Genomic DNA, 19,751 nt, shown 5'->3' with positions numbered 1-19,751 from the left:
ATTTAAACTCATTATATAATATTTTATAGTTATTCAAGTTATTAAAAACATGAGGGAAAACAGACGGAATGTAATTCTAAAGCTATGTGGTGACCCCTGTGTGACCCAAATGTGTTTGTCAACATATCTAACCTGACCCTGTGCTTCCAAAGGTCCCTCCCTCCAATACCATGCCACCATGCTCCGATGTATAGCTTCATTCTGCTCAGTTCGCAAGGGACCATCTGGTCACATATGACCCTTAAACCCCCGGGCAATGCCTCCAACACACCAGAGGCTTATCTCCATTAAAACCCTGATCCCAGGATCAAGGAGAGTCCCTGGAGCAGTGGCCGGCCCTCCACTGAGAAACTTTCTTCATCACAGAGCGCCAAAACCAGCACGCTCCCATGTGTTGCTTTGGAGATATTGTGTCTGTAAACAAAATCGGACATCGGTTTTGCATTTTTCTCGTTATGTTTGCAGACAGACTCCATGGGAGGGGAATTGGTCCTAAATCAGTGGGAAAATGGAGAGACTAACCTAGGGCCATATTTGTGCTATGAGTCTATTTTCTCTCTCCTTGCCAAAGGCAAATATGGGGACGGCAACCAAAGGTGATGCAGAAAGGTGGAATTCATTTCTGACACAGGCAGAGTTATTTGTGCTCGGTAATCCTGTGTTTTATTATTCATTACGTTATCTGCTTTTTTTGACTACGTATCAAATAGCTTTAATAAAAGGAGGGAACACTTTTAGTGTGCCAGAGGAGGTATTCTCAGGAGAAGAACAATTCTTTTTTTCCTACAGGCATGAATAAAACTCAAAATGCAACAACAGATCTGTATAACAATGCAAATGCACACCGTTTTTATAAACTGCATATATTAGGGATGCAACAATACAGTTAGTCCACGGTTCAATACATACCTTGGTTTTTTTACCACGGTTTTCAGTTTTTTGCTATTCTATTCTTAGGTGACAGGAACAGCAGGAGGTTAAGGATAATTTAAAAAAAAAAAATTTATTGCAATACTTTTTCTTTATTTTACTTAAAACACTTGAAAACCCTTACTTAAACTTAAAACTTTACTTAAAAAACCCTTGTACACATTCCTAGTATAATATACAATAAATGTATATAAAGATTTACACTGGTAGCTCAGAGCAGTACAGCAGCATTTAAGTATGAAATTGAATGAATAAATGTAAAAATAAAACACTACATAGACTTCACTATAAAATATACATTGATTCTTATGAAAGTTTCTGTATTAAAGTTTTTCAGTCAAGAGCAGCGAGTAATTTTCTCTTTGTCTTTTGTTGTTTTATTAACAACTAAAGGGATAGTTCACTCAAAAATTAAAATTCTGTCATCGATTACTCACGCTCAAGTTGTTTTAAACCTGAATAAAGTTATTTCTTCTGTTGGACATAAAATATATTTTGAAGAATGTTGTTCTTCAACCAAACAGTTGCTGGTCCCCAATGTAGGAAATAATAATATGGATGTCAATGGCTACCATCAACTGTCTGGTGTTCAATTGTCTGTGTTCAACAGAAGAAATTAATACAGGTGTGGAACAACATTAGAGTGAGTAAATAATGACATCATTTTAGAGGTGAACTGTCCCTTTAAGGACAAGCGGCAACATGTTCTAGGCTAGGCTGCGCTGCTGTCAATTTAAGACCTGCACGCATCTAATATACAGACACACGCCGATTTTACTTTCACTTTAGACATAACCGACTGTGTTTATGTAAACCTTGTGTGTATTTAACAGTATTAGCGCAGTAAGACTACTTTGTCCAGTAATCGCGTGTTTGACGGAAAATCGCATGGTGCCCTATGCGTGATGCACGTGGTGGGAGCGGCGGCACTGATGAAATGTTTAACCGGCAAGGCTTTGAAACGCATGCAAATAATGAACTTTCGTGATTGTGAATATCTATAGAGTTTCGTGAGTATAACTCTATCACTAACGTGTGATGTGAATGTATGTTCGCGTTGTTCAGTATATTGGGATGGAGGCAATTGATAGAATGTGTAGAAAAATAATTAATTAAATGCAAAACCGAACAGAAAAAAAATGCAATTCACAAGCGCGTATTAAACCGTGAATGCCGTACCGAACGGTTCAATATTATATTGAGTATTGTAGAATCCCTAGTATATATCATTGCATCCCTTTTTTTAAGCTTTTAAGAGGAAAAACAACACAAACTTGGGGCATGTCCGAATACACTTTTGCTAGTTTAACGACGGGAAAAGCGGTCGGCGCACAAGGCGCATGGTCCAAAAGGGTCGTCCCTATAGTCTCCCTAGTGTTTTGGGTGTGACATGCAATAAACCAATCAGAGTCTCATCTCCCATTCCCTTTAAAAGCCAGTTGCGCTTGCACCATGGTGGATTCGCTATTTACATGGCGGATCTTGCGAGCGGAAAGACTGACCGCTTCTCCAGAGAGGAATCCTTTTATGTTTAATATTTAAAAATGTTTTTGTGCTGCTGTGCATCCCTGTGTGTGTAATAAGCAGAGTGTATGCGTGTCGTGCACCCCCCTATAGGCGCATATTACTAACGCGCCCTTTAAATAACACAAAATATACTGCGCTATTGACTTTAAACCAGGCTTGTGTTGGTCAATGGCGCAGTCGTTTTCAGTTGCCTCAAAATAGCAAAGCGCCAACAATGCGCCTGAACACACCTCATTTTCAGACCAGCACGCCCATGGACGAACAGATGGGCGCGAGTGTATGGACGTGAAAATGATAACTGCGTCAGGCTGAAACTAGCAAAAAACACTTTTGTCACGCCTGGCGTCGCATTGCGCAAGGTGTATGATAGGGCCCTTAATACCCAGAGTGTGACTGGGACTCAATATATAAAAGTCCACAGCAATACAAATGCCAAAACTGCTACAGACCACGAAACCATGTATATAAAATCCATGGCAGGAATTTTAAAGCTGAAGAAAGGGTGAATAAAACATGAAGCCAAAAGTACAGCAGCAAAAAAACTAGGCCAAAAAACACTGTACCATAAGAAGCCACAGGCCATATGGCATTATAAACAACATATGTAGATCCCTTTTAAAACGTACACTCTGTGAAATAGTCAACTTCTAGCTCGGTTTCCTTTCTCAGTGCACATTCCTAGTCTTGTTATGCACAAAGCATCAGTGCATTGTCTTTGTAATCTTTAATCAAAAAGTAATATCCTTCTCCGCCTCTGCAACTACATTCCTTTTCGCCTGTTATCACAAATCTTTATGTTTGAAGCCTGCTTGGTTCCAAATGGTATATTTTTCACAAGCCAAGGGATGAAATCAAGTCTCGATCCACGTCCACGAAATCATAGAAATATTTGCTGAAATAAAAGGGTTGCAAATGAGATTCAAAGCATAAAAATGTGCAAAAAGAGATTGAGAAAAAAAAAAACGATTTGCCCAATAACATGTAGCCGTAGAAAAAACATTCATAAAAGCAAGTTGCACATACTTTTGAAGGACGCAACCCTTGTTTTGTCCCGTGACGAGCCGAAGAGCCACAGCAGGTTTATGTACGGTTACGAAGAACAAGCCGTGAAATGTGCTTTGTTATCAAAGACCACATGTCCTTTTTAGAAAAGGAGAAAAAAAGATGAAAGTCTGCCTTTAGAAAATGTTGCTATTCTGGTTAAATGCCATAGATTGCGCACAGACAAGAGACGCAAACCAAAAGGACGCCACAAAACCTGCAGAACATTGCTACCATAAAAAAACTAAAACATTTTAAGCATGGAATGATTATTCGAAAACTTCACGATTATATAATTGTCATATTTGTGTCAGAGCGTTGGCTGTGTAGTGCAGCAGCGTTCGGGAGGTTCAAAGCAATCATCTTTACCAGAGGGGATTACAGCTTTAAAACCAAAGTGAGTGTCCCATTCAGGAAGGGATAAAGCCCAGTGTACTAATCTGATGGAGCGGAGGTAGCTTGTACGAAGCCATCCGTTAAAGCCACCAGCCACAGTCTTTTATGTGGACTGCTAACTATCTCTCTGACCCTACAGAGGGGCCCGAACATGTTAGCATTGCACGCCTAGAGCAGAACATGAGCCTGTCATGTGCACAGCCCGTATGCACAGCATGGATGGCATTAGTCATCAAGGGAAGAGAACATTACAGCGAACAGACTATTTGTACGCTGACTGTTTGACATACGGCGCCGTCCACGCGGCCAATAAAGTCATATGCAGCCCAAGGAGCGTGTTACATCACATGTTTCTGTAAAATCAGTGCTGAACCACACGATAAGTCTTTTTAAAAAGGAAAATATCTTGAAACATTTTCGTGACGCACCAAATCATTTCTAGGCAAATACATCCCATCTTTTTAAACACCATGTGTTAGGAAAAGCAGCGCTAGACTTCACGCTGTGTTGTCCCTTGGAACAGAACGCATGCAGGTAGAGTGTGCGATCAAAATTTTCACTTCCACCTGCTTCGAGCACCTCTAAAACTGGATCATATTGACACTAATCTAAAAATATAGCAACAATCCGACTCATTTCCTCAAACATCCACACATGAACCCTAAAACAAAACGTCTTTTTGTTGTCACCAGCATCTCCGAGGGAACAATTCGGTGCCAAAACCCTGTTGGAAGATATAAAAGCTGTAAACAGACCTGATGACGAAGAAAACCCACCCTGGCCTAGAAAAACAGTTATGCAATCCGTACTGGCCATACTTCCCCCCCAAAAACAGAAGAGCAGTGCCAACATTACAAAGTCCCAAGGCTCTGCTTAAACAATTGATGTCTGTTGGCTCACTGCACATGGAGAGGTGTGACAAACTTTTGGGAGCCTTGATTGATATAGAGAACAGCTGTATCAGCTTTTATCACACTTATCATCTATCAACAAACGTATAAAATCGTATATTATACCAATATTTCTTTATGAGGTTACAGCCTGAAAAACATAACAGCATGGAGGGTAAGCTTATACTGTATATAAATGTATGGTTTTATATATATATATATATATATATATATATATATATATATATATATATATATATATATATATATATATATATATATATAGGCTATATATATATAAAATAAACGTTTTTTTATATATATAGCCTATAAATATGTGAAGTTACATACTGGTATGGAATTTTGCTAAATGTCATTAAATCGTGTAATGCTAATATATCAACATATAAGAGTCATTAAAATCAGTTTTTACTGTAAAATGCAACACAATGAATTAAAGTTTATCAAAACTGGCTTCTTCATCAAATGTGTTCAATGATCACAACAGAGCACAATGTTAATAAACACCATTAAAAATCACAAAATATTGCTATGAATAATAATTACATAACATAAATGCAATACAAAACATTCCAACGCACATATCTGATAAACAAATAAAGCATAAAAATGTACATTTTAAATCAAATCCATCAAAAATGTGATACTTCACACAGGAACTCCCATTCTCCATAAATTAAAAGGTGACGTGTACGTTATTCTTATAATTGAAACTATGTTTTACCTTAGCGGTAGCTACTCATATTGCTTAGTTATATATTAGGCTACGTGAACTTACAGTTAACCAATTAAGAGGTTTTTACAATCGCATGGCTTCAATTCAAATTACTAACATTTTCAGAGTACATTCTACCATTATTTGAAGGAAGAAGAAAAAAATCTGAGTACATAATTGCAAATACAGTCCAGAATAACCCTACTTGTTTTGAGTAAACATTCATTTCATACGAGTCTAAAAAAATGCTCATTATCTCAATCTCCTCAAAAACTAGGACACATTATGATTAATTCGAAGGAAGACAGTTTATTTATACTATGGACACAAAAGAATGAATTCGGTGTTAAAATAACTAGTTTCGCGCTTGTTTTGCCTGTTTTTTTACTGTTTTGGCGCGCGCCTCTTAGCGTGCGCTGTCCGTGGTGCTGTAATTCACACAACAGGCACGGGCACGAGCCGAAACTTCGTCGACCATAAAAACGCAAATTACACCATAACAAAAAAACTAACAAAGTAAACCTGTGGGAGTTAAGCGTCTACAGCAAAAGCTCGTGCAGAAAAACAAAGGAAAACACCTACCTCGCACTCGATGAACCACGTTGGGGATGTTACTATCGCCTTGCCTCCTTCAGCACTGATTTAGGTCACCTAATGCGTGTGCACACAGCTCCAGAGTGAGTGAGTGAGTGAGTGAGTGAAAAAAACCTCATCCCTCATCAAAGATGGCGTGCCCCCCCTGACGTCATAATGACCCTCACACTAGGGCGTGCACATACAGCCCCGGAGTGAGTGTAAATAACCCCGCCCTCATCCAGGATGACGTCATTATGACCCTGAGCACCAGGGCGAGGCTGCTAGGGAATTTGCACTCATTGATCCCGGCTATATGTTCAATTGGAGTGCATGGGTTCCTTGGTTCTTGGCTCCATATGATTTATTGTGCTTGTGAAATTAAGCGTTTTCCTTCTCAATTAACATTCTAGTAAATGACCTTGGATATCACCTAATAGATTGTGACCTCAGATCAGTGGTTATCAACTGTTTTGACCCCAAAGTTGCCCTCAAGACAATAATCAAAGGAAACCTTCTGAGCATCAGTAGATTCAAATAAACAAATGTCAGCATTTCAGGAAGCATTTATTCTTCAATAAAAATGAGTTGTTGAGAAGCCGAATTACAAATTTGGCCATTTTGTTTGAATCTGACCAGCTCATTAAATACTGTGTTTTGCATATACACTTCTTTACATTTAGAGCTGTATCGTCCTGAAAAACCCTTTATATGCTGAAATGGTTCTTTGTGTTAGGGTTCTTTATTCCCGCCTTTTTGTTTTTCAAATCTGTAACTGTCAAAGCCACCTCATTACTGGAGCTCAGCTATACAACTACACAGACTGTCAACACACTCTCCACAGGTAAAGGATTTCTTTCTTAAATGGTCTATAAATATTAACTTTAAAAGTTGGTTTCCTACCAATCATGTCGTTTTCTCTTTTATTTTAGCAGAACATGTAAGTGTGAGCAGATCTGTTCTGTTGAGGATACTCATTTTCTCTTCTCCACAAAGTAACAGATATTGAATTTATGATCCATATTGTTGGATTTTTAACGAACTCTAAACTCAATATATTTCATATGCTGTCACTTACCATAACATCATCATCTGCAATGAGAAAATGCCACTCAGAATACACACATAATGAAGGACAAAGACATCATAGAGGATTGTAAAGATATTTCACTGGAACTTGGTCTTCATTACATCTATGTCACGTTCACAGGCAATTGTTATTTATTAATGTATTCAGCAAACAACTTTTGTTAGAGCACTGTCATTTTTGCTACAATTTGCCATGTCAATAAAAAATAAAAGTAGGCCTACCTAACTGACACAACATTCTGTTTTTTATGTAAAACCCAGAAAGAGGAAACAAGTTAAAGACCAGGCAGATAGAGGACTAAAATAACGATATATAAAAATAATATTAATAATACTAACATTAATAATATACTAATATTAATGAAAATAAACTACTATTAAAAAAGGTTATTTATAACACCATTACGGTCCTATGTGTGACCCTGGACCACAAAACCAGTCATAAGGGTCAATTTTTTTAAATTGAGATGTATACATCATCTGAAAGCTGAATAAATATGCTTTCCATTGATTTATGTTTTTTTCTTAGGATAGGATTTTTTAAAAATATTTGGCTGAGATACAAGATACAAACACACTATTAGAAAATGTGGAATCTGAGGGTGCAAAAAAATCTAAATATTGAATAGAATCGTTTTTAAAGTTGTCCAAATGAAGTCCTTAGCAATGCATATTACTACTAATAATACATTTTTTATATATTTATGGTAGGACATTTACCAAATATCTTCATGGAACTTGATCTTCTAATGATATCCTGATGATTTTTGGCATAAAAGAAAAATCAAAAATTTTGACCCATTGTTGACCCATAATTTTGTGTATTGTTGGCTATTGCCATAAATATACCTGTGCGAATTATGACTGGTTTTGTGGTCCAGGGTCACACTTTCAAAGCATGGTTCCTTATGGAACCTTACGAGTTCTATTTAGCCCCAAAAGGGTTCTGCTGTTGTTATAAGCCAAAGAACCCTAATTTTGTGCAGTTTAGAACAATTTTTCTTAAGAGTGATAAGTATGCAAATACTCTTAAAAATAAAGGGGGGTTCCAAAAGGGGGTTTTCATAGCGATCCAACAGAAGAACCATTTTGGGTTCCATATAAAGAACTTTTCTGTGAATAGTTCTTAAAGGTCCCATGGCATGAACATTTCATTTTATGAGGTTTTTCAACATTAATATGAGTTCCCCTAGCCTTTATATGGTCCCCAAGTGGCTAAAAATTTTGATGGGTGTAAACCGAGTTCTGGCTGTCTTTCTCTGCCTTTGAGAAAATGACAGCTCAGACGAGCTGATCTGGAATTTTCCTGTTATGACATCATACCAGGAAAGGTTACCTCCCCCTTCCTCTGCTTTGCCCGCCCAGAGCACTCGGAGAAAATGGATTCAGTTTATGTCAGCACAGGCTTTACAAACAGACTTTGCGATATGGATTCGACAGCACCGCAACAAACAGTGAGTAACAGTGTTCATTAATGCCTGATCTGTGATCAGTGATTTCTGATGTGTAGCTAATCATTCAAGTTCACTCAGACTTTCTTTCTAGATTGTTTAATGATCGCTGTCTTGATGCCCTAAGCGTAATGCATCACACGTCGCGAGTGTATCTGCACACTTGCCCAAACTGCCATTATAATGAACGTTATGCTGCACAACGAAGCTCTTACTGTATTCCTATCGATATTGTGTTTGCTGTTAGTTGTGGTGAAAGCATTTTGTGAGAGAAAACACGTTGCAATGACGAGATCACTGCATTCACGCGATCAACAGACCGTCTGTGTCCTCAATGCTCATCACTGCAGCTTTTCATGTGATAGGAATAGATCATAAAATAATGCTATAATCCACACTTTGACGATTCGTTCATCTCGACGGCTGTAATGGTACATTACATGTGTTATAAAGGTGGAAGACACAGAGTCGACGTGACTAGGACTGTTTATTCAGAACTCTCACATACAAATAAGCTTGCGCTAACAGCACAGCGCTCTCAACAACTCAGTACAATAAATGTAGCGGACCCCGTCCGAATGATGGCTAGACTTTACTGATGTTTCAGGAGTTTATTGAAACCATTTATCTCCAAAAATCATCGTAAGAGCTGAACAAAAAACAAAGAAGTGCACATAAACACCTCGTACACAAACACTCTCTCCATAGCATTAACAAACAATACAGCGAAATACACAAACATACTCATTACAAATGGCAGTAAACAAGCGCATACACACCTATAGTCTATTCGTGGGGTGCTAAACAAACTGTAAACTTTAAATCTGCTTAAACCCACTGAATGATGAACCGCGAGCTCTCAGGAGTGCTCCCTCTTTTTTCATATCGCTCTGTAGACTGCAACACCCGTCCCGTCAAAATAAAAGTCCCTACTTATTTAAACAGATATTACAGACCTAAAACCTATTTAAACGCACAGAAATGTCAAAAATGTACACAAAAACAAATTATATGATATATTACAATAAAGTCTGGAGCTTCCTCCAGCTCTCCGTGGTTCACTAGAGCCCTGTCAGTCTCTCTCTCTCTCATGCATGCAGTGCCTGCAGTGCCTCGCTAAACCACGCCCCCTCCGCAACATAATCTAACACTCATTTCAAATGCAAAGATGTCAGCCAATCACAACAGTGGGCGTTTTCACTGAAGTCTCACAGCAGACATGCCCCTTGAAACAGGGCATTCAGCCACAGGGCAAACATCAGTATAGAAAAAATGCCTTTTTTTCCCCTAAATTATGACATTTTTTGATGTAAAAATCATGCTAACAATATAAGTACACCTCAGGAAACATTATAAAATAATAGAAAAATGCCATGCCATGGGACCTTTAAAAGAACCATTTTTTTTCTTAGTGTGAAGAACATTTTAATAGTCTAAAGAACCTTTTACACTATAAAGAGCCTGATGGAAAGGTTCCATTGATGTTAAAGGATCTTCATGAAACCTCTGATGCCAGTGAAGAACCTTTTTCTTTTCTTTTTTTTTGTCCTGATTTTTAATTTTCAAATATTACAAACAAGGAAGACAGGGACAATCAAACAAACAAACAAACAAACCCCAAGCGCTGCAAGTTAAATAGAATGTACAAATGCACCTGTATTACAAAAAACATGTCACGACAAGAGAAGCCACTCTTAAAATAAAAATTCAAAATTTTTGTAGGAAGGATTGGAGAGGTTCCCAAATGCTCCTGAATTTGTCCTGTTTATGATTGAGGTCATAAGTCAATTTCTCCAAAGGCAGAAATGCTGACAGCTGAGAAATCCACATGGAGATAGTTGGGACCTGAGATGAAGACCATTTTATTAGTATACATTTCTTAGCCAGGAATGTAAGGGTTGTAAACAGAGGTCTGGAGTCTGAGTCAAAAATGTCTTTAGGAAAGTCGTTCAACAAAAATAGTGAGGGGGAAAAAAGAAAACTTTTTCCTATTATCTCCTGAATTGCAGAGTGAACCCCTCTCCAAAATGGTTGGATGAGTGAAGAACCTTTATTTATTAGCTGGTTCTGAAATAGATGTATTGGTGGTATTTCCAATATCTTTAAAAGAGAGAGACAGACAAAACACTTTTTTGTTTCTTGCCCCAAGCATCAAGCCTCCCTGATCTCCTATTAGGAGCAAGATCAGATAAAAAGCGCTTTAGCCATAGAGACATGGAGATTCAGATAAGGAGCGTGAATCAATAGCACTTATTTGATTATTTAAAGGCTCCTAAAGGTTTGTTTCATACTGTTCTTTCTGGCATTTGTATCTGGAGTGTGTTTGCGTAGAGGAGAATGTGTTTGACAAGGTTACTGTGTTTGACTTTGGTGAAGGAGGACCTGAAAGAGAGAGAGAAACAACGCGCTAGTAGTAGAAAACAATCTGGCAAAGTGCTTCACTACATCGAGACAAATCAAGACATAAAATCTGGATACTTAATTCAACAGGACAGATGAAGGTCAGGATTCTTCTGTGATAAAATACTGTCCAAAGAGCAGTTCGGCTAGAATGAGCAACTTGCTTAAACATTCGCTGTACAACAAATCACACACACAGAGGAGAAAAGAACTGGGGTGCCGATATTGACCAGACACATACAAATGAGACAGTAATGCTTGTTAGTGCAACAACCAACAAACAGGAAACCCTGCTAAATATATTGATTTACACTTACAAGACTATTACTCTCACGTCTTTAGCACCCATGTCACGTTTATACTGTCTGAAGACGCCGCTGTTATCCAGAATGAAGTTCGGCATATTGATATCTTGATGACATTTAAATTCAGACTGGGTTGTGAATTTTGTTTTTATTATGAGATGTGATTTACATAGCATTGCAGCTCTTTCAGTTCGCACCAGCAGTGCAAGTGCTGATTAATCCTGAATTCTTTGACACAAGCGCACATTTACAGGACCCACACTGTTACCAATTAAAGCTCATTTATTTGAGCCAGATTCCCTTCAGTCTTTCTTGTAAATGAGGACTGCCAGAACTCACCCCCACAATACGTCAAAAGGAGCCCTTATCCTATGTGGCTCATGGTAAAAAAAAAAGGTGGGAAATCTGTCATTAACCTCATCATTTGCCTACCATTGATGATTGCATGCTGAACTGTGAATAAGCACTGGAAACAATATCCCGATTTGTGTGTAGGCTTAATCACACTGCTGCAAATTATATAGGAGAAAATCCATTTGAAGTAGGGGAGACCGGGGATGGTTGTAACATTTTTTACCTTTCTGTCTATATCTTAGAGTACTTTCAAGCTAGTGTGTTCAAAATGTGATTTAAACTAGTTACAAGTGTCTGCTATTAAATTACATAGCTATTATTTTCTCAACACAAACAGAAAATGCATGGTTTAGTTTTAAACACGAGGAGTGAAATGTTACAATTCACCCCATAGCCTGGGTTAGTTGTAACATACCCTGGGGTGAGATGTAACATTATGATATCCACCGGGGTGATATGTAACACAATGAAATAAGGATTATGACAAAAAAAAATATTTTGAAAGCTTTTTATTCAACACTGACTGACAATATAACTGTCAGTCATAGTAATTGACCATAATAAATTGAACTTGAACACAAACATTGTGTGTAAGCACGTTTGTTACTGTAAGTCATAGTATTGGCCATAGTAAAATATTGAAATTGACCACTTGAACGTGTGTGTGTGTGTGTGTGTGTGTGTGTGTGTGTGTGTGTGTGTGTGTGTGTGTGTGTGTGTGTGTGTGTAAGGTGTTAGTCCCCATCTATGTGTTAGACCCTCTTTCCACTGTGGTAGCCTACTCTTGGAAGTTCAGCTGAACCCTTCTCTTCTGACATCCTCCTCTTTCTACAGAATCTGTACAAGGTTACATGGCAAATGCCATACAACTTTGCCACAGATCTTATAGACTTTAGGCATACTGAAATTCGAATAAAAAATAAATAGATTCAACAAAATTTTCTTGGGGTAGGTTGTAACATTTCATTATTGTTACAACTAACCCCGAGTCTTGTTGTTACAACTAACCCAGAGTCATGTAGCCATGAACTAGCTCACCTTACAGCTAACAGCTAAAACATTAGCACTAACAAATTTGCATGAAAAATATCTACACAGACACACAATAAACATAATTTACATTTGATGAGTTTAACTACAAAGCAGAAATTCCCATAACAAAAATAAAAAAAGTAAAAAAAGTAACTTTCTTAGCTCAAATTTTTTTTTTCTCACTAGCATCTGCTATGTCTGCCACAGAGCACTACTTTTTCACATGTGGAATAAGGACTAAACTGAGCATGTGCGAAGTGAATCAGGTGATTTGTAACTAGTTCCTGATTGGACAGATTGGAGTTGTTACAACTGACCCGTGTTACAACCATCCCCGGTCTCCCCTAATAAACAGAGGCACATTTACAGAGAGCTATCTCCATAAATATCATGTGTGCGTCTTAATAATTCGCATAGATATGACATCCAGCATTACTGCAGCATGGAATATCACAGATTTTAAAGGACTTAATTGCTCACTATAATGTACCTGAAGATGTCAAATAGGATCAAATAACTTTAATATGGGAAATAAGGTAACAATAGTAAACGATTGGTGGTCTCTCACAATTTTGTATTTTAGACCATAATATGACTGACCAAGAAGGTACAAGAGGCTCTGCTATATTACTGACACATAAACGCATTCTGTAGATAGATTGGTTTATTAGTAGACTGTCTGCTTAATATCTGCTAACACATTATTTCAATGTTCTCCAATAGACATTCTACTGACTCTAAGTAACTTTGCTAGTAAATGTCAACTGATTCTACTAACCCTAACCCTTCTATGGAAGCTTTTTTCTGCCACAGAATTAAACAAACATTGCAGTAATTGTGACTATTTTTCTTGTTTCTCGAGTTATAAAGTCAGAATTGCATGATATAAAGTCAGAATTGTGAGATGTAAAGTCAGAATTGTGAGATATAAAGTCAGAATTGTGAGATATAAAGTCAGAATTGTGAGATATAAAGGTGAGATATAAAGTCAGAATTGTGAGATATAAAGTCAAAGTCAGAATTGTGAGATATAATGTAAGAATTGTGAGATATAAAGTCAGAATTGTGAGATATAAAGTCAGAATTGTGAGATATATGAGATATAAAGTCAGAATTGTGAGATATAAAGTCAGAATTGTGAGATATAAAGTCAAAGTCAGAATTGTGAGATATAAAGTCAGAATTGTGAGATATAAAGTCAGAATTGTGAGATAAAAAGTCGCAATTATCTTTTAAATTCTTTCATATCTTTCATATTTGCAAATGAATTAGAATTAGTTGACATGTAGTCATAGACAGTAAAATAAATGGACACAGCGACCCCATAGATTTCAATGGAGAAAAGTGAAGTCAAAGTGAAGCCGCAGACTGAGCTTGACGACGATGTGATGTGAGCAACCTGTCTGACAGTTGTAAGTCTTCTAGTAGTTGTGCAAAGTGAAATCTGAAATCACAGAATCTTGCAGAGACGGAGAGCGTGAGCAGGAGCAACTTTTGGTAAGTATTCTGATGAATTATTTTGTCATTTTGCATAGTATTTATTTATTTTAATAAATTGCCTCATAGACAGTAAAAGATTGCCTGCAAGCTTCTCCTCCTGTCTATACGGGTCTATACGGTAATTTCTCTACTGTGCGACAGAGAGTCGCGTGGTTATGACGCAATTCTCACTATTTTTACAAAAACGGCTTCTACGGGGCGATAGTGTAAGATACAAGGTAATGGAACCTTTTATACATTGTCGTGCTTCTTTAGAAATAAACAATGGACAAATGGAGTCTTTAAACGCCTCAGATGTAAAGTTATTCACTGTCAAAGTGACGCCAAAATGAATGGGAGTCAATGGAGTGCTAAGAGCATTCCCCTATGGAAGGTACGCTTTCTGGGTGCTGGATTACCCCCTTGCATGTAGTTGCAAAGTTACTTATAGTTAGTAGAATGTCTAAAGTGGACTATCGAAATAAAGTGTAACCGATAAATGCACTGTTGTTACATGACCTCATCAAGCTGCATATTTAATTTATTGTACAGTTATGGTATTGGAAACAAAAAATTTTTTTTTGGGTAAAATGCTTTAACATTTGGTTGTCCATTTAAATAATGAGTCGGCATTAAGACCTGTTCACACAAGAACGATAACTATAAAGATAACTATAGAGTCCACACCAGCGGACGGTAGGCCTATCGTTCTGTTTAATCTAAGCGTATGCTTTTCTGTCACTTTAAATGCTCAAGCTCGTTACAGCAAGATGGATTCTGATTGGCTGTCAATGTTGTTATCATTCATCAGCTGGATAAATCATTCTGAAAGTGATTCCAACTTTTCTCTGTGCCGTTATTGTTATTTGTAATGTGAACTCTGCTATTCTTTAAAGGAACATGCGAGCAAATCACTCCGCACTTCTCAGAAGTAGAGCAGTGCTGCGCCTTCTGAGAATATAGTCCCCAGTATGTATACGTTTATAAGATGGCTGTGTCTCATGTAGCCTTGTTATTTGTATGCGCTGTGACTATACACATCACAACATGTAAATAGGAAAATGTTGGTGTTCTTATGTCACTTATTGAGCAGTAGGCTAGCTGGAGCTGTTTACTTCCAGTCTTTGTGCTAAGCTAGGCTAGCGGTGGGTGCGTCAGACAGACAGAGTTATGGCACGCACGGAGATGAAAATTGTATGTATGGACTTATCTAACTCTGGGGGATACGGTGAATAAGCTAAAGTCCCAAAAAGTCAGCGTGTTCCTTTAATACAGAACAATTTTATATCTTTATTTTATGGCATTTATTGCATTGTGGGATACAAGCTCAATACTCTGTTGAATGCTGTCCGTTTTTGTATAATTTGTGTTTCTTTTATATGCACTTTAGAGTGACTAATGTTGTTTTGACCAATCAGCCTCCAGGACCTGAATTATAAAACTAATGAAAAAAAACCCTCCTTGAATAACATTTGGACTTAATGATACTTCTTTTCTTGATTAACCTTCATCTGCTTCTCTACATATTCATCCCTCCTCATTTGCCTTTCTCCAATCCCCCTCCTCTTTTTTTTCCCTTTGGAGCTAAAGATTAGGAGCTGAGGTCAGTGTGTCTGTGAGTGCCACAACATCAAGGCAATTACTGGAGCCGATTATCATTTTCTCGTCCCGTTTAAGAAGTTGCTTTTATGGCAGTCCCGGTGTATGATTGAGTCTGTTATTTCATATGGAAATCAACCTGTTCATTGATTGTCCTGCTTCTGTCTGTAGCTCAGAAGAATTGGCATTCTCAATGTCTTGTCCTTTCTGCGACAGCCACTTGAATTATCATCACATCCGGTTGCACAGTGTAGAATGACAGATAGAGTTCCAGCTGACTCCGCAGCGTCTCCTTCACATGAATGTGCCGAGTCAGAGCCTGAGAATAACAATGTGCAGGTGTTCTGAGTTTCTATCGAGGTTTGCAGAACTTACAATTGAGATGACCAACATTTAAAACATCTTCCATGGTAAGTGTATGGCCAACTTGCTATGCAGTTGCTGGTGTCTTTTAAAGGGATCAAAATTGCTGTGATCTTTTGACATATAAGAGGTCTTTGTACCATTACAGTTTTTTGACAATTTCTTGACAGACCATGTCATTGCGATACAGAAAGGAAAAGACAGCACTGCATAGCACAAAGAAATATGAACATAGGACAATCTCCTTGGGAAAACTGTACATGCAGTGCTGTAGTGCAGTCTTCCTACACCTCTTGACGTTCCTGTCTGTTGGGCCACAAATTCTCATCCACATCCCAACGAATATCTTTAGAAAAAAAATAGAATGGAAATGTATAGAAATATGCTTGACATATTATGACAACTTGTTCATCCATTTTGAATGTAAAAGCATTTGTTCAATACTGAAACCAAATTTTCAAAACTCAAAACATTCAGTGTATACGGACCAAACTGTGAATAATTTTTCATTGCTTTCAGACAAAATGCATTCAATCACCACATTTTTCAAAATCCACAAACACTTTTGTCATTCATACTCCACAAACTGCAAAAAACGCAGGCATATTTGCAGGATATTTTTCATATGCTAACACACTGCTTTCAAAACTGATAAAGCGACATTCAAATTAGAATGATGGCAAATTTCAAGCATTTCTGCAGTAATTATTTTGAAATATGGAAAATCTTAGCAGAGAATGAAATAATAATCATTCCATGCTAATTGCAATTTCAGCTCAAATCCAACCCAGGTGTCCTGCTTTAGTCTCATTACCATGTTTTAGTAAAAGGGAGCTTGGAACTAATATTGTTTGTAAGTATGGATCATAGAAGACAGGTTGGTGGGGAAAGAGGAGTGGTATGAGGGAGATTGGGTGGATTTGCGACGTCACACGGGCCAATACATTTGCATATGACAGCCTCCAGAGCAAGATATCGCCGAAAATGTATACATTGTTGCACCATTGGCCCCGCCCACTGACATTCAGTAACTTAAAAGATTAGTTCACTTCAAAATGAACATTTCCTGAAAATTTACTCACCCCCATCTCATCCAAGATGTTCATGTCTTTCTTGTTCAAGTTTTTTGAGGAAAATATTCCAGGATTTTTCTCCACATAATGGATTTCAATGGCAACCTACAGGTTGAAGGTCCAAATCAATGCAGTTTCAAAGGGCTTCGAAGGGCTTCAGAGGCTCTGCATGATTCCAGCCGAGGAATAGGGTCTTATCTTGTGAAACCATCGGCCATTTTCTAAAAAAACAACAAGTGGTTTTATATACTTTTTAACCTCAAATGCGAGACTTCTGTGTTGTTCTTCTTTATGGCTTATGATGTCATCACGTCGGAAAGGATCCCAATCCTGGAATGTTTTCCTCAAAACATTTATTTTCGACTGAAAGAAATATATGAACATCTTAGATGAGATGGGGATAAGAAAATTTTCATTTTCAAAGTGAACTAATCCTTTAACGGCTGACATTAGCTTACACTGGATTTAATCGCAATGAGTGAATGTTTAGAAAGGATACCAAAACACATCGAACCGAGCAACCAATATAATCTAGATGAGAACGGAGAATGACCTGAACAAACTCAGGCCACATCCACATCCGAAGCCAGAGCATTCCCTATCCGATATTTGTTTTCCCTCGTCTGATGAAATATCTGCGTACACACGAAACCACGGAAACCGACTCAAAGCGATGTTTAGATGCCAGACCAGTATGTGGTGCTGTAACTCTGCCCCAGAAATACACTAAAAACGGAGAAGAAGAGTTGTGGCTAGAAGGAGTACAGCAACGGTCGGAAGTGAGGCAAAATCTCACAATAAAATAATAAATTGATTTGCTACTTACCAGATTGTGTTTTATTAATGCCTACACCTTCCCCAACCCTAAACCTACCCTTACAATAATGCAAACACTGTAATTAAATGGCGCAATATTGATGTGCGCATGCCCAGTGCCCGTAGTTGTATCCCTTCTAGTGTTTACTGTGCGGGACGTGGTGTGATGACATCAACGTTTCACAAAATATACGGATTGGCTGTACACACGAAAACGCAAGGGTGACGGTTTCAAATGTATCCACTCTGGAACCCGGTTTCAAAAAATATCGGTCCATCCATCATCTTCCGCTTATCTGGGTCCGGGTCGCGGGCCAACAGTCTAAGCAAAGACGCCCAGACTTCCCTCTCCCTAGCCACTTCCTCCAGCTCTTCCGGGGGAACCCCAGCGTGTCCTAGGTCTTCCCCGGGGCCTCCTCCCGGTGGGACGTGCCCGGAACACCTCCCTCGGAAGGCATCCAGGTGGCATCCGAAATAGATGCCCGAGCCACCTCAACTGGCTCCTGTCGATGACATTTTTGACGGTTTTTGACATTTAACAGTTTTTCTCAGTCATATTTTTTTTTCAAAACTTTTTTCAAAAAATATGCTCCCAAAACGCTGGATCCATGTGGACGCATTTTTTTTTTTTACATATACAGCTAAACGCGTCTCCGTGTGGACGGGGCCTCAGTGTTTAAACAAGTCAAACTTATCAATGAAATAGAGAACAGGTGCAGATCATAATCAATCAATGAAAAACCAAGGAAACCTAACTTAAACACAGGAAACTGAACTAAAACAAGTGCAAAATCAACCCAAAACAGACAGTGAACCCAGAATACCTGTAACAATAAACACTGATGCTGTCTACACTGGATATAGTATACAGATGCGTGTTTAGCTTCTGACATACTCCATGCGCTTGAGTCTGCTGACAACAGGACAAATGGGAGAGTGAAAGAACATTCGCTTTGACGTAAAAAGTATAGTAATCGCAAAGTGAATATATTGTATACTGTGTACAGCTACTATCGTATTGCTTGGATATTGTATAGTAATGAATGTCTGTATATTCAGCACTTGCATACTGTAAAAATACAGTAGCCCAAATGCAAAAACCCAAAAGGTCAAAGAAACTCTAAATGAAAAGCATGTCGTTGAGAGATTCATTCATGCCTCAGCATCACATCTACGGGTTGGGTCCAGCCTGAGGACACAACACATTCACAGGCAATGTTCTCGAGAACCCCCTTCTCGCCAGGCAAGGGGAAAAACCCTCGGGTGTGCCAGATCCTGCTTTGACAACACTCCACACCTTGCTCTTCCTCATCCTCCTCATCCACCACCTCTTCCACATAGGCTACTCTTCCTCCTCTACCTATCGGATTGTTTCCATCCAATCTTGGTATCAACATTCAGTGCATATGTGCCACCTGTGCTCTCTGAGCTGGCTTTTGGTTTGATCCACAAATGTACCAAAGCGACTGAACCACAATTGGTTTGATCACATCACGTGTGAACAATTTTGAGCCGTTTTGTGTAAGCAAACGATGACAACTGTGTTGTAGTTGTGTTTACCTTTTGCAACTTGTGTTTACCGTTTTGCAGCACAAGTGAAGCACAGAGCAAAATGTGTTTTAGTGAGTGATTTGGGTTGTTTTAGTGAGTGACAAATGGGGTTAGGCCTTTGGTTCAGCGAATGGGGTTTAGTATCT

At 38.3% G+C, this 19,751-nt stretch overlaps 1 protein-coding gene across 3 annotated transcripts in view; it reads right to left on the bottom strand.

Annotated features, from left to right (window-relative positions):
* Positions 1-6,240, bottom strand: part of snap25b (synaptosome associated protein 25b) — a 53,350-nt gene extending 47,110 nt beyond the window's left edge. The window contains exon 1 of one of the 3 annotated variants that reach the window (XM_079832571.1): positions 6,103-6,240. The gene's annotated coding sequence lies outside the window, so the exon portion shown is untranslated. Of the gene's footprint in view, positions 1-3,480; positions 3,856-4,649; positions 4,812-6,102 lie in introns of those variants that run through there. The other 2 variants (XM_079832573.1, XM_079832572.1) reach the window with 2 other exon arrangements.
* Positions 6,241-19,751: the final 13,511 nt, after the last annotated feature.

Source organism: Gobio gobio, assembly GCF_949357685.1.
Source record: "Gobio gobio genome assembly, chromosome: 13".
NCBI classification, from domain to species: domain Eukaryota; kingdom Metazoa; phylum Chordata; class Actinopteri; order Cypriniformes; family Gobionidae; genus Gobio; species Gobio gobio.
Note: the sequence above shows the minus strand (reverse complement) of the source record. Positions and strands in the feature narration are given on the sequence as shown.